At 40.0% G+C, this 13,719-nt stretch overlaps 1 pseudogene; it reads left to right on the plus strand.

Moving 5' to 3' along the window:
* Window positions 1–857: 857 nt before the first annotated feature.
* On the plus strand, window positions 858–2,117 carry LOC102404786 (annotated as a pseudogene).
* Window positions 2,118–13,719: the final 11,602 nt, after the last annotated feature.

A 13,719-nucleotide genomic window follows, 5' to 3' on the forward strand; every position in this document is an offset into this window, starting at 1 on the left:
TGGATGGGCATCGCCAACACAATGGACATGGGTTTGGGTGGGCTCAGGGAATTGGTAATGGACAGGGAGGCCTCGTGTGCTGCAGTTCATGGGGTCACAAAAAGTTGGACATGACTGAGTGACTGAACTGAACTGAACTGAACTGAGCAAAGATGGATCCAGAATGTTTCCACCAAGGATAATGCTCCATGAAGTGAGAGTATCCCTCCTTCTATTTGTACCTCAGTCTCATGCTAGAAAGATTTGAAAGGCAAGTAAGACAAATGAGAGCACAAAAAGTTACATTTTCATGTGTCTGCATTCACCTGGCCTATGTATACCCATTCTGTACACCTTATCTACACCAGTCACTTGATCCTTAACATACCTTTCCCTAGTTGCAGTGTTTTGAATGAAAAGGTAAGAAGCAACAGAAAAAGCAGAGAGAGAAGTGGAAACACTAATTGCTACAGTCCAAGAGGCACTGTTGGCTTGGATGTGAATGTGAAAATGGAGACAATGTGGAAGAATTGGGACATAATTTGGACAGAGAATTGAGAAGACATACTGATGAAATGGATGGTGATTGAGGCAAATGTAGGAAACACAGGTGATGTCAAGCTTCTGATTTAGTCCAGGAGGTGTATGATGATGTGGATGGGAAGGCCGAGATGAGAAGGTTGGGAAAAGAAAAGGTGAGAAGAGGTGAAAATCAGAGTTCTGTTTTTTTTTTTTTTTTTTCCAGATGCCCCCAGCATGCAGGTCAAGACACCAGACAGTTGGCAGCAACTGCAGAGAAAGGAAGGTTAAGAGAGAGTTTGTTGTTAAGATGGATGATATCTCACCAGCAGAGGAAGGTAAATTGATAATGGGGGGGGCTGGGGGAAAGGAAGCAATTGCTTGAGAAAAGCCTCTCAGGAGAAGTTGAGGGTTAGAGCAGCCAAAAGACAAGTGAGTTGAGGGAGTTACTTGTAGGTAAAAAGGCAAGATCATGAGCCTAAAATGAGGAGGGGCAGGTGAAGGTGATGTCTGAGAACTCAGAAACCTAGAGGTATGGAAAGTCATGCTTCAAAAGCAGCAGAGCATTAACACTCAAGGAACTGGTTCTTCATCCTCTGGAATTTTAATGGTTGGATCTAACTTTAGAGTTGGGAAAAAAAACTGGATATGGGAATTTTGGAGAACTACAATTAGGGAAAAATTTGTATACAAATGAATATATGGCCATTAAATTGGAGCTCATATAATCCAGAGCATCACAGCTACATTTGACTGTATTCCAATTTCTACAAGCAGTTAGGATCTGGAGATGGTATACCTCAAGTTTATTATTTTGGCCCTTGTGGTAAATACAGCACTATGGTGATGGAACTGCTGGGACCTATTTTGCAAGATTTGTTTGATTTGTGTGACGGAACATTTTCTCTTAAAACGGTTCTCATGATAGCTATCTAACTGATTTCTCACATGCAATATGTCCATTCGAAGAACTTGATATACAGAGATGTAAAACCTTAGAACTGTTTAATAGGCTGTCTGGGAAACAAAACCCAGCAAGTTATTCATATTATAGATTTTGGTTTGGCAAAGGAATATATTGATCCAGAGACAAAGAAACACATACCATACAAAGAGCACAAGAGCCTTATAGGAACAGCTAGATATATGAGCACAAACACACATTTAGGGAAAGAACAAAGTAGAAGAGATGACTTAGAAGCTTTAGGTCACATGTTCATGTATTTTCTGAGAGGCAGTCTTCCTTGGCAAGGTTTAAAAGCTGACATATTAAAAGAGAGATATCAGAAAATTGGAGATACAAAACGCGCCATACCAATAGAAGTGTAATGTGAAAATTTTCCAAAGAAATGGCAATGTATCTTTGTTATGTAAGAAGGCTAGATTTTTTTGAAAAACCAGATTATGACTACCTAAGAAGCCTTTTTACTGACTTGTTTGATGAAAAAGGATATATGTTTGATTATGAATATGACTGGATTAGTAAATAGTTGCCTATTCTAGTGGGTCCATTCAGCAAGATCCTGCTCTGTATATCAATCAGAGGAGCACATCCACATGGAGATAAGATACAATCCAAAAATCAGGTTTGCTGTCCTCTTAGGTATGTAATGTCTTAATTTATTTCTGTATTATTTTTTCACTGCTTATAAATTTATTTTGTGTTTTATCATGCCCAGTTTTATATGTGCATGCATTTGTGCATGTGTTTGCACACATGTGTGTATACATATACATATATATATATAGAATGATTGAAATACATATCCTTTTCTTCTATAAAGAAGACTGTATATAGACATATTAAGGATAAAAATGCACATATTTTCAATAGATAGGTTATTTTCCCTCATGTTCACATTAAATTTGTTTAATCTTAAATCCTGATTAGTGGTGTTAGTATAAGCTTTGAGAATATTGTTCTGTTAGAAGGGAAGTGTTTGGATACCCTGCTGGAATGAATTGTAATAGTAGTTGTCCTTTCTAACTGTAGTCTAGTTTAGTGTAATAAATTATTTACTGAGTTCTGTTATTTGAAAGCTACTGCTCTCCACATTGCAGAGATGCGGAAGTAAGGAAAAACATATAACCTGTGGGAAATGACTTTGTAATGAGTAGTTAAGAGCTTACTGAGCCTCTGGAATCAATCAGACCTGGATACGGCAGGTTACTCATTCATTCAAAACCTCAGTTCTCATCTATAAAATAGAAAGTAGTTAGTTCAGTTCAGTTCAGTCCCTCAGTCGTGTCCGACTCTTTGTGACCCCATGAATCGCAGCACGCCAGGCCTGCCTGTCCATCACCAACTCCCGGAGTTCACTCAGACTTAAGTCCATCGAGTCAGTGATGCCCTCCAGCCATCTCATTCTCTGTCGTCCCCTTCTCCTCCTGCCCCCAATCCCTCCCAGCATCAGTCTTTTCCAATGAGTCAACTCGTCACATGAGGTGGCCAAAGTACTGGAGTTTCAGCTTTAGCATCATTCCTTCCAAAGAAATCTCAGGGCTGATCTCCTTCAGAATGGACTGGTTGGATCTCCTTGCAGTCCAAGGGACTCTCAAGAGTCTTCTCCAACACCACAGTTCAAAAGCATCAGTTCTTTGGTGCTCAGCCTTCTTCACAGTCCAACTCTCACATCCATACATGACCACTGGAAAAACCATAGCCTTGACTAGACGAATCTTTGTTAGCAAAGTAATGTCTCTGCTTTTGAATAAGCTATCTACGTTGGTCATAACTTTCCTTCCAAGGAGTAAGTGTCTTTTCATTTCATGGCTGCAGTCACCATCTGCAGTGATTTTGGAGTCCAGAAAAATAAAGTCTGACACTGTTTCCACTGTTTCCCCATCTATTTCCCATGAAGTGATGTGATGGGACCAGATGCCATGATCTTCATTTTCTGAATGTTGAGCTTTAAGCCAACTTTTTCACTCTCCACTTTCACTTTCATCAAGAGGCTTTTGAGTTCCTCTTCACTTTCTGCCATAAGGGTGGTGTCATCTGCATATCTGAGGTTATTGATATTTCTCCCGGCAATCTTGATTCCAGCTTGTGCTTCTTCCAGCTCAGCATTTCTCATGATGTACTCTGCATAGAAGTTAAATAAGCAGGGTGACAATACACAGCCTTGATGTACTCCTTTTCCTATTTGGAACCAGTCTGTTGTCCATGTCCAGTTCTAACTGTTGCTTCCTGACCTGTATACAGATTTCTCAAGAGGCAGATCAGGAGGTCTGGTATTCCCATCTCTTTCAGAATTTTCCACAGTTTGTTGTGATCCACACAGTCAAAGGCTTTGGCATAAGTCAATAAAGCAGAAATAGATGTTTTTATGAAGCTCTCTTGCTTTTTCGATGATCCAGCGGATGTTGGCAATTTGATCTCTGGTTCCTCTGCCTTTTCTAAAATGAGCTTGAACATCAGGAAGTTCATGGTTCAAGTATTGCTGAATCCTGGCTTGGAGAATTTTGACAATTACTTTACTAGCGTTAATTCCTAGCATATAGTAAGCTTTCATTAAGTCTCAACTCTTTTGGCTGGTGTTCCTGTTATCATTATTACAATAAATTCACAAGTAACTATATAACTGCAGAATAAACTCTACCATGGGAGATACATTAATAAAGTGCCATGAAGGATCATTGGAATGTGTAGGATCTATAAAGATTTTATGCAAAGGTGGTTTTTGAGATGAGCATGAAGAAAGAATGGAATTTTTAAAGGCAGGCTAAAGAATAATAGAATTTTGGAGGGAGTAAGCATTCAAAATATATAAAGCAAAAGTTTAAAAATGTAGAATATGTTTGAGGAGAAATAAGCAGTTGGTTTAGAGCAGAGAGCAGGTTCAAGACAAGATATAGAAGATTCATTGAAGAGTTTGTATTTCCTGGGTAAGATAAATTGGAAACTCTTGAATTTTTGAGCGACATTTTCACTCTCCTCTTTTTTGTATAAAGAAACCTTACTGAATCCATTTTTGAAACAGAATTTTTGCTGTCACCTTGAATTAAGCAGTATCTTTAGAGTTTTCGGTTATAACCCTTTTTGGAGAGGGGTAGTATGCTATCGTTTTTGTATCTCATCAGGGTTGAGGTGAGTGTTAAAAAAATAAAATCAAAGAAGAAACACAACTCACTAAAAATCATAGTCAAATAAAATGCTACATTTAGGAAGTATTTATAATACTATGCTTTAAAGTATAGATAATTTTAAAAAGATTAGTTTTATAATTTTGCCTTAGAAAAACTGGGCAGTAAAGGGTCTTATACACAAATTACTTCAAGTATAAATTAAAAGACATCGATAGCTTGAGTATTCTGATAAGATGCTGTATATTGAAAGAAATGGGAGAAGTGAAGACTTGAGGAATGTGTTTTATAAATCAGTTAATTTCTCAAATGTATGTGGAACAAGACCATGTTCTGTGAAGATCTCCATGTTCTGTGAAGATCTCCACTTGAGCTATTAGGTATTGTAATATATAAACTCTTCTTTTATTGTTGAATTAAGTTATTCTTAAAATAAATTTAAATATTTTAAAGTTTAAAAAATAAATAAATAAAAGCAGCAGAGCACATATACTAGGGTTTGCCAAAGAATGGCTCAGAGAACTCACTTGAAATTTGCAGTCAAGAATTTAAAAGTGGTTTGGTTTTTCTCACAAGCCCAGATTAATTGGATGAATGTCTGGAACAACTTGACTATCAACCAGTACACAGAAGAGTGGAGGAACTGAATTCAAGGTGTTATTCAGAAGTGATTGAAATGATGAATATTTTGGTAGGGTCTTGTGGATGATAAAGAAAGTGGAATTGAAACAAGAAGGAAGGGGGGCAGGACACAAGATTTAAAAGAATTACATACACATGTACCCCAGTGTTCATTGCAGCAGTATTTACAATAGCCAGGACATGGAAGCAACATTTTGTAGTTGTCTACCTACAAATGGGTTAATAAAGTACATATATACAATGGAATATTACTTGGCCATAAAAAACAATGAACTTGAGTCAGCTGTAGTGAGATGGATGAAACTAGGTCTTGTTATACAGAGTGAAGTAAGTCAAAAAGAGAAAAACAAATATTGCATGTTAGCACATATATGTGGAATCTAGGAAAATGATATCAATGAACTTATTTTCAGGGGAGGAATGCAGGTGATGTAGTAGAGAATGGACTGAGGACACAGTTGGAGAAGGAGTTAGTGGGACAAACAGAGAAAATAGAATTGACATATATACACTACCAGTGGTAAAATAAATAGCTGGTGAGAAATTGCTATATAACACAGGGAGCCAAGCCTGGCACTCTGTGATGACCTAGAAGGGTCGGATGAGGGGAGGAAGGAAGGCTCAAGAAGGAGGGGACATATGTATAGTTATGATTGATTCATGTTGCTGTACGGCAGAAACCAACACAACATTGTAAAGTGATTTTCCCCGAATTAAAAAATAAAATAAAAAAGAATGACATAGCCTGAGGACACAACATAAACTGATTAGAACCAAATAGGTGCAAGATGGCAGACCAGCTGACTTCCACTAGACCTTTAGCCTTAGAATAAGCTCAACTTAGCACATCAACAAACTAAATGGCACACCCACCAGCGACATGACAGTTCTGAGGCCAAATATCAAGGATCAAAAAGTGGTCAGTGACCCAGTTCCTAGAAACTCCTACCTCTTCCCCCAAATTGCTGGAATAACCATTGTACTCATCAGTCTATGAATTTATCCAACTCATAAAAACTAACCACACCGTATTTTGAGGTTGCTCTCACCTTCTGAGATAGCCAACACTCTACCTGTGGAGAGTGTTTCTCTCTAAATAAATCTGCTTACCTATCACTTTATCTCTCATTGAATTCTTTCTGCAATGGGACATCAAGAACCTGAGTTTCATTAAGTCCTGAAACCAAGTGTGTGATCTTAGTTAAAAGGCGATGGGTTCAAGTCCCAAACTGGGTTACATGGTTTCAGTAAGTCCATGCATCGCAAATCCAAATGAGACTTAAGAACTGCTAGCGGAGTTAATTAGGATGAGTGAGCTGGAAGACTAAGAATCAACAGAGTGAGAAGGGATTGCAGCTCTTCTCTAAGACATGGTGGCCTGATAGTGGGAGGTGTGATTCTGGGAAGGAGGTGGTGAGTGGGAGGAGAAGAGGCACTGTACCACTGCTGCATGAGCCAACAACCCGAGGCTGAGGCCACAAAGGATGGTGGCCAGGGTATCATGAACAAAGAGGCACTGGGAGAGGGGCACTACTCTATCCATTCTTCTGGCCTTCCCATCCCACCTCCTCCTCCAGCCTTCTTATTACATGGTACTCAAAACTCTTTCCTTCTGAAACCATATTCTGATATCCTCATGAATGAAATCCTACCAAACCTTTGCCTCTCCCTGGATTTCCAGACTTTCTCATCAACTCCATCCCTCTGGATTTGCCACAAAATCACACATTCTCTCCTCCGGAAGTTCCCCAGTGACACTGACCTCCTCACTGCTCCCAAATGTGCCCTCTATTCTTCAACATTCTGAACTCAACCCATCTTTCTATTAGATGCAGAAGCCTAAAGAAGCATCTACTTCCACAGGCCTGCTTTTGAGATGAGTGGCCTCTGTGTTCTTTAATCTACATTAGCAAAGTGCACCTATTAGGTTGTGTATGAGCAAGATTACATAGATTTGCACACAGTTCACTTCTCCATGTTAGTTATGACCGCAGAAAGCACTCAGCACAGGTCCTATCTGATTTGTAGGTATAGATTTGAAAGACGTTAGTATTTCCAGACAATCAGTCTTGAAGAATTAACAAACCCAGGTACCCTGTGGCCTGGCATGGCCCCAGCTATATGAGAAGGCCGCACCAGTCAAGGGCCTTGATCATACGGGGGAGAGGGGTGCATCTCTTATATAGACCTCTAGAATAAAGTCAGAATGAAAGAACTAGGTCGTGAGTTGTTATATAATCACAAATAAAGAGAAATAGACGTCTAACCTGATGTAAATAGCAACTGATAACAAATATGTCAACTTTGATTTCCTGGGAAACGTTATACTTTTTGTATGCCATTTATTGTTTGCTCCAAAATGCACACTTAAAGACATTCTTAAAGGGAATTTTTTTGTGTAGTCTGAACAATGTAAAACTGAATATGTTCTATTTTTGAACCCCTACACATAGCTGCAACAGGAAAAAGCTTTCAGATTAATCAGTAGGAGTCTTCCAGATTTGACAAGAAACTTGGTTGCTCTTTCTATGGACTGTTTTCTATAGTTCACAGCTTACTAGTTATGTGGGTTATGAGAATGGTGGTCCACACTCTGACAAACCACCACAATGCTGGCAGGAAGGATGCTCATGTCTCAAGTCCCTCTTCACCTATTGTAATGAGACAGTGATGGAGCTTTTCTCAGGGCATGGGGGCCAAACCCACTGAACTTGGTACATCCTCTTGTCCTTTCCTGCTCTGTATCTGAGGTACTAGCTAGAATTATGCTGTTTATCAGAACTTAACCCTTGGTATTAACTTTGAGCACGCTCCATGAGATGGCCAGGGAAACCTGGCCTGCTGGAGTTCATGGGGTCACAAAGAATCGGACATGACTTAGCGACTAAACAACAACCACCCTTGGTATCAACAACCCAAGGAATACTGAGAGCCCCCTCCTCACATTACTATGGAGTTCTCATTCATGTTGAACAGAGGAACCAATACCCCCTCCAAATGGCACAGTGTGATCAAACTCTGAACTTTATCTCTCTCCATCCAAGTAATGGGGAAAAAAAAAAGGCAAAAGCAAGCATGCATAGCTTCATGGATCAGAAATGAGTCAGAAACACAGTCAGAAGTTTGGGGCCTGAGACTGAAAGCTGAGGTAGAAACAGACTGGTATTCTCTTGCACTCAGTACGTGTTGGAGGACTAGAGCCAGGCTTACTGCTTAACTCTGGCGCTGTGATGAGGGGCTGCTGAGGCTGGTGTAAAAGCCACACCTGGGTGAGTCAGCTACTTGGCAATCACATGCATCCTGCTGGGACCTGGACAAGCCAGGCTGCCTTAAGACTCTCATTTTATAAACTGATGATGTAACTCCAGGGAAGGAACCCCAAGCTATGCCTGTGGCAACTGTGGCCCGTGTGAAGCCATGGACAGTGAAAGTAATAGCAAAACTGCTACAATAGCGATTTAACAGAAAAAACTAAGATTTGCTATTCAAGATGCATTTCCCAACTGAAGTTCGGAGCACAACAGAAATTAATACTAACAGAGGAAACAACTATTAGAGTGTTCACTCCTGACTAATGAAGTAGCACAAAATATTAAAATAGCTACTATGTTTATATCTTTGGAGAGCTAAAGTCAACACTTTAGTTTTTAGTCAACACTAAAAACCAAGTAATTAGAAGGAAAACACGGGAAACATGTGTACATTAAAAGAAACAAACAACAGTTTGAAATCTTAGAAATGACAGATGTGTTAGCTGCTCAATCATGTCCGACTCTTTGCAACCTCCTGGACTGTAGCCCGCCAGGCTCCTCTGTCCATGGAATTCTCCAGGCAAGAATGCTGGAGGGGTTGCCCTTTCCTTCTCCAGGGATCAAACCTGAGTCTCCTCCATTGCAGATGGCTTCTTTACTATCTGAGCCACCAAGGAAACCCAGTACAGACACTGACATTTTAAAAAGCTTTTGAAGGCTAGGACAGACATTACCCAACTCTCTTTTTTGGAAGAGAATGGAGTAAATCAGAAGATGAAACTGAATAGCTCCTATCTAGAACACAAGACAGAGAGAGAAACAATTGAAAATATTAATTCACGGTTGAAAGCTTGCTGATTATTTTCCAGATAGGAGGAAGAACTAAATAACAGAATCATTAGAAATTAGCCTATTCATACTGGGGTGAAACTGAATAATATCAAAGGTAAAAAGAAAGCTTAAAAAATTACCAGGGAAGACAGATCAACAAAAAGCTGATAAATAGATGATAGATTTTTAAATTAGTAGTAACAGGTACCCGAAGACAATGAAATAACTTTTGTCTTAAAATCACAACTTGAAATCTAGAATTCTGTGTGTTGAAGAGAAAGCATTAGTCAGAAAGGAAATCTTTGAATAGGAAAAAGGAAAATATATCAAGATAAGATATTTAAAATTGATAGCTAAAATACATAAATTCAGGAAAACCTAATCTTGGATAAAGGCCCCCACTGGCTTAGCAGATAAACAATCCCCCTGCAATGCAGGAGACACAGGTTCAATCCCTGGGTCAGGAAGATTCCCTGGAGGAGGAAATGGCAACCCACTCCATTATTCTTTCCTGGAAAATCCCATGGACAGAGGAGCCTAGCGAGCTATGGTCCAAAAAGTTGAAAGGAGTCAGACACGACTGAGCATGTACAAGTCCAATCTTGGAAAGGATGGAGAACACAAGAAAAGCTGGACAAAATTGGGAAGTAGCTTCCATTTCTTTAAGACCCACCCCCACCTAAGAACACAAGAACATCTGACAAATCTTCATTACCTCTTACTTAACTTTGATTTGATAATTGCCCCCCTCACCTTAGTGTAAAAGTATTATAATAGGCAACTCCACATCAAATGAACCAGACAATAACTGGGAATTAAACTGTAATCTGGAGACAGGTCCAGAAGGAAGTTTGAAAGGATTTCTTTTATAGACCCAGAAGTAAGTTACGTAATATATGTAGCAAAAGGGTTAGTTTGATTTTCAGTGCTTGCAAAAGGCAGATTGGCTCACCAACTTCATGTCTGGAAGAAAATCTCAGGGCTCAGGATTAGGAAAATCCAGTTTCCCTATTGTGAGGCTCTATGCAGGATTCAGGGCCTTTTCTGGTGGCTCAGATGCATTAAAGAATCCTCTTGCAATGCAGGAGACTTGGGTTCGATCCCTGGGTAGGAAAGATCTCTTGGAGAAGGGAATGGCTATCCACTCCAGTATTCTTGCCTAGAAAATCCCGTGAACAGAGGAGCCTGGTGGGCTAGTCCATGCAGTCACAAGGAGTTGGATATGACTGAGAAACTAAGCACACACATGCCCACACATGCAGAATTCAGAGAAATGCAAGCAGCTTATTTTAGGCATTTCTTTCAGGGATCACCCAGAAATGCAGTGGAGAGCATGAAATTTATACCCAGCTGAGTTATCATTCAATAATATTTTAAAAAATGCAAAGTAATTTACCATTCAGAACTATTTTCTTAAAATGGGGTGGGAAATATCTAGAGAGACAGAAGAAACACTAGTAAGCAAAACAACTGTAAAACTGCTTATAAAATCTAATGAGATTGTTACAATTAAGAAAAGTAATAGCTAGAATTTCTTCTTCTTAAAAAAGAAGTAAAATTAAAATATTATGCAGTAATAAGACACATGGGAACAGGAGATTTAGTGAACTTCCTGATGTTCAAGCTGGTTTTAGAAAAGGCAGAGGAACCAGAGATCAAATTGCCAACATCCACTGGATCATGGAAAAAGCAAGAGAGTTCCAGAAAAACATCTACTTCTGCTTTATTGACTATGCCAAAGCCTTTGACTGTGTGGATCACAATAAACTGTGGAAAATTCTGAAAGAGATGGGAATACCAGACCACCTGACCTGCCTCTTGAGAAATCTGTATGCAGGTCAGGAAGCAACAGTTAGAACTGGACATGGAACAACAGACTGGTTCCAAATAGGAAAAGGAGTACATCAAGGCTGTATATTGTCACCCTGCTTATTTAACCTATATGCAGAGTACATCATGAGAAACACTGGACTGGAAGAAGCACAAGCTGGAATCAAGATTGCCGGGAGAAATATCAATAACCTCAGATATGCAGATGACACCACCCTTATGGCAGAAAATGAAGAAGAACTAAAAAGCCTCTTGATGAAAGTGAAAGTGGAGAGTAAAAAAGTTGGCTTAAAGCTCAATATTCAGAAAACGAAGATCATGGCATCCGGTCCCATCAATTCATGGGAAATAGATGGGGAAACAGTGGAAACAGTGTCAGACTTTATTTTTTTGGGCTCCAAAATCACTGAAGATGGTGACTGCAGCCATGAAATTAAAAGACATTTACTCCTTGAAAGGAAAGTTATGACCAACCTAGATAGCATATTAAAAAGCAGAGACATACTTTGCCAACAAAGGTCCGTCTAGTCAAGGCTATGGTTTTTCCTGTGGTCATGTATCGATGTGAGAGTTGGACTATGAAGAAGGCTGAGCGCCGAAGAATTGATGCTTTTGAACTGTGGTGTTGGAGAAGACTCTTGAGAGTCCCTTGGACTGCAAGGAGATCCAACCAGTCCATTCTGAAGGAGATCAGCCCTGAGATTTCTTTGGAAGGAATGATACTAAGACTGAAACTCCAGTATTTTGGTCACCTCATGCAAAGAGTTGACTCACTGGAAAAGATTCTGATGCTGGGAGGGATTGGGGGCAGGAGGAAAGGGGGATGACAGAGGATGAGATGGCTGGATGGCATCACTGACTCGATGGACGTGAGTTTGAGTGAACTCCGGGAGTTGGTGATGGACAGGGAGGCCTGGCATGCTGTGATTCATGGGGTCGCAAAGAATCAGACACAACTGAGCGATTGAACTGAACTGAAAAGCGGTTAAAGATTCTTATTTTGTTTAGAGAATCCACAATGTGAAGACCAGATTGTGAACTTAATAAAATCAATAATTATATGATGGTAATTTTTAAAAAGTTTTTCATTTGTGTGTGCTCAGTTGTGGCAGACTCTTTGTGACCCTATGGGCTGTAGCTTGCCAGGCTCCTCTGTCCGTGCAATTTTATGGGCAGGAATACTGGAGTGTGTTGCCATTTCCTCCTTTAGGGGATCTTCCCAACCCAGGGATCAAACCCATGTCACTTGCACCCACTGCACCACCTGGGAAATTTGATTTAAAAATAAATAAATAAGACTAATTGTGTTGAGTTTAATACAGGACAAGTTTTTCAATTTTATTTTTCTATAATCATGAGTTGATTAATGGAAAAGTAGCTGGAAGAATAGAAAGAGTATTGGGAACTTCAGGGATCCCTATTTATTAATTTATTTGAAGGGATATATTATGGGCTTCCCTCATAGCTTAGTTGGTAAAGAATCCACCTGTAATGCAGGAGATCCTGCTTCTATTCCTGAGTTGGAAAGATCCCCTGGAAAAGGGAAAGTCTACCCACTCCAGTATTCTGGCCTAGAAAAGTAGCTGGAAGAATAGCAAGAGTATTGGGGTCTTCAGGGATTCCTATTTATTAGTTTATTTGATAGAATATATTATAGCATATTTCTGTGCCCAAAGGTGGATGTGATCACAATTTTTTAAAGGTAAAAGAAGCAAGCTTAGAGACAGTAGGGAGGGGAGTTTTGGAGATTTGGGGAGCGGGAAAAATAAGTTGTCTCAGAAAGAGAGAGAAAAGACTGATGACAGATTCCTGGCAACCTGGCTAGACAGGTTGAAGAGTCCACCTGACTTTGGAGAGAACAAAGTGAAAATACTGCTAAATATCATGGTTGTGTGCTCTGCTCTGGTCATGTTCAACTGCTTGTGTTTTGCCACTAATTAAGCAGATTGTTTAACCACAGCTTAGGTTTCAAGAACAGGTATACTTCCCTGGTGGCTCAGAGGTTAAAGTGTCTGCCTGCAATGCGGGAGACCTGGGTTCGATCCCTGGGTTGGGAAGATCCCCTGGAGAAGGAAATGGCAACCCACTCCAGTATTCTTGCCTGGAGAATCCCATGGACGGAGGGGCCTGATGGGCTACAGTCCACGGGGTTGCAAAGAGTCGGACATGACTGAGCGACTTCACTTTCACTTTAGGTTTCAAGAACAGGTATACTATTGGGAGAAATGGACAAGAATAGTGAGGTTATCTACAAGGAATAATTATTGTGTGAGACGGGGATATTTAAACCAGGAAAGGAGGGAAGTGGGTACAAGATCAAGAAAATGGAGGTATGATATGATAGTTAATAGCTTGAAGGGCTCCATGGTTGAACTAGAGAAAATTGGTTGGGATACCAAGAGGTGGTGGTGAGGGAATAACATGCTCACAATTAAGACTTTGAAGGAAATGCTGTTGTTGACAATGATCAATTCTAGAATTTAACCCATGGGAGTGAGCTTCTGAGGTGACTTGATAGAAAAGAGCATCGGTAGGAAGGTGTAGGAATGAAGGGGAGCCTGGATGTAGGGTGCGTTGGTCC

The sequence above is a fragment of the Bubalus bubalis genome, chromosome 3 (genome assembly GCF_019923935.1).
Source record: "Bubalus bubalis isolate 160015118507 breed Murrah chromosome 3, NDDB_SH_1, whole genome shotgun sequence".
NCBI classification, from domain to species: Eukaryota; Metazoa; Chordata; class Mammalia; order Artiodactyla; family Bovidae; genus Bubalus; species Bubalus bubalis.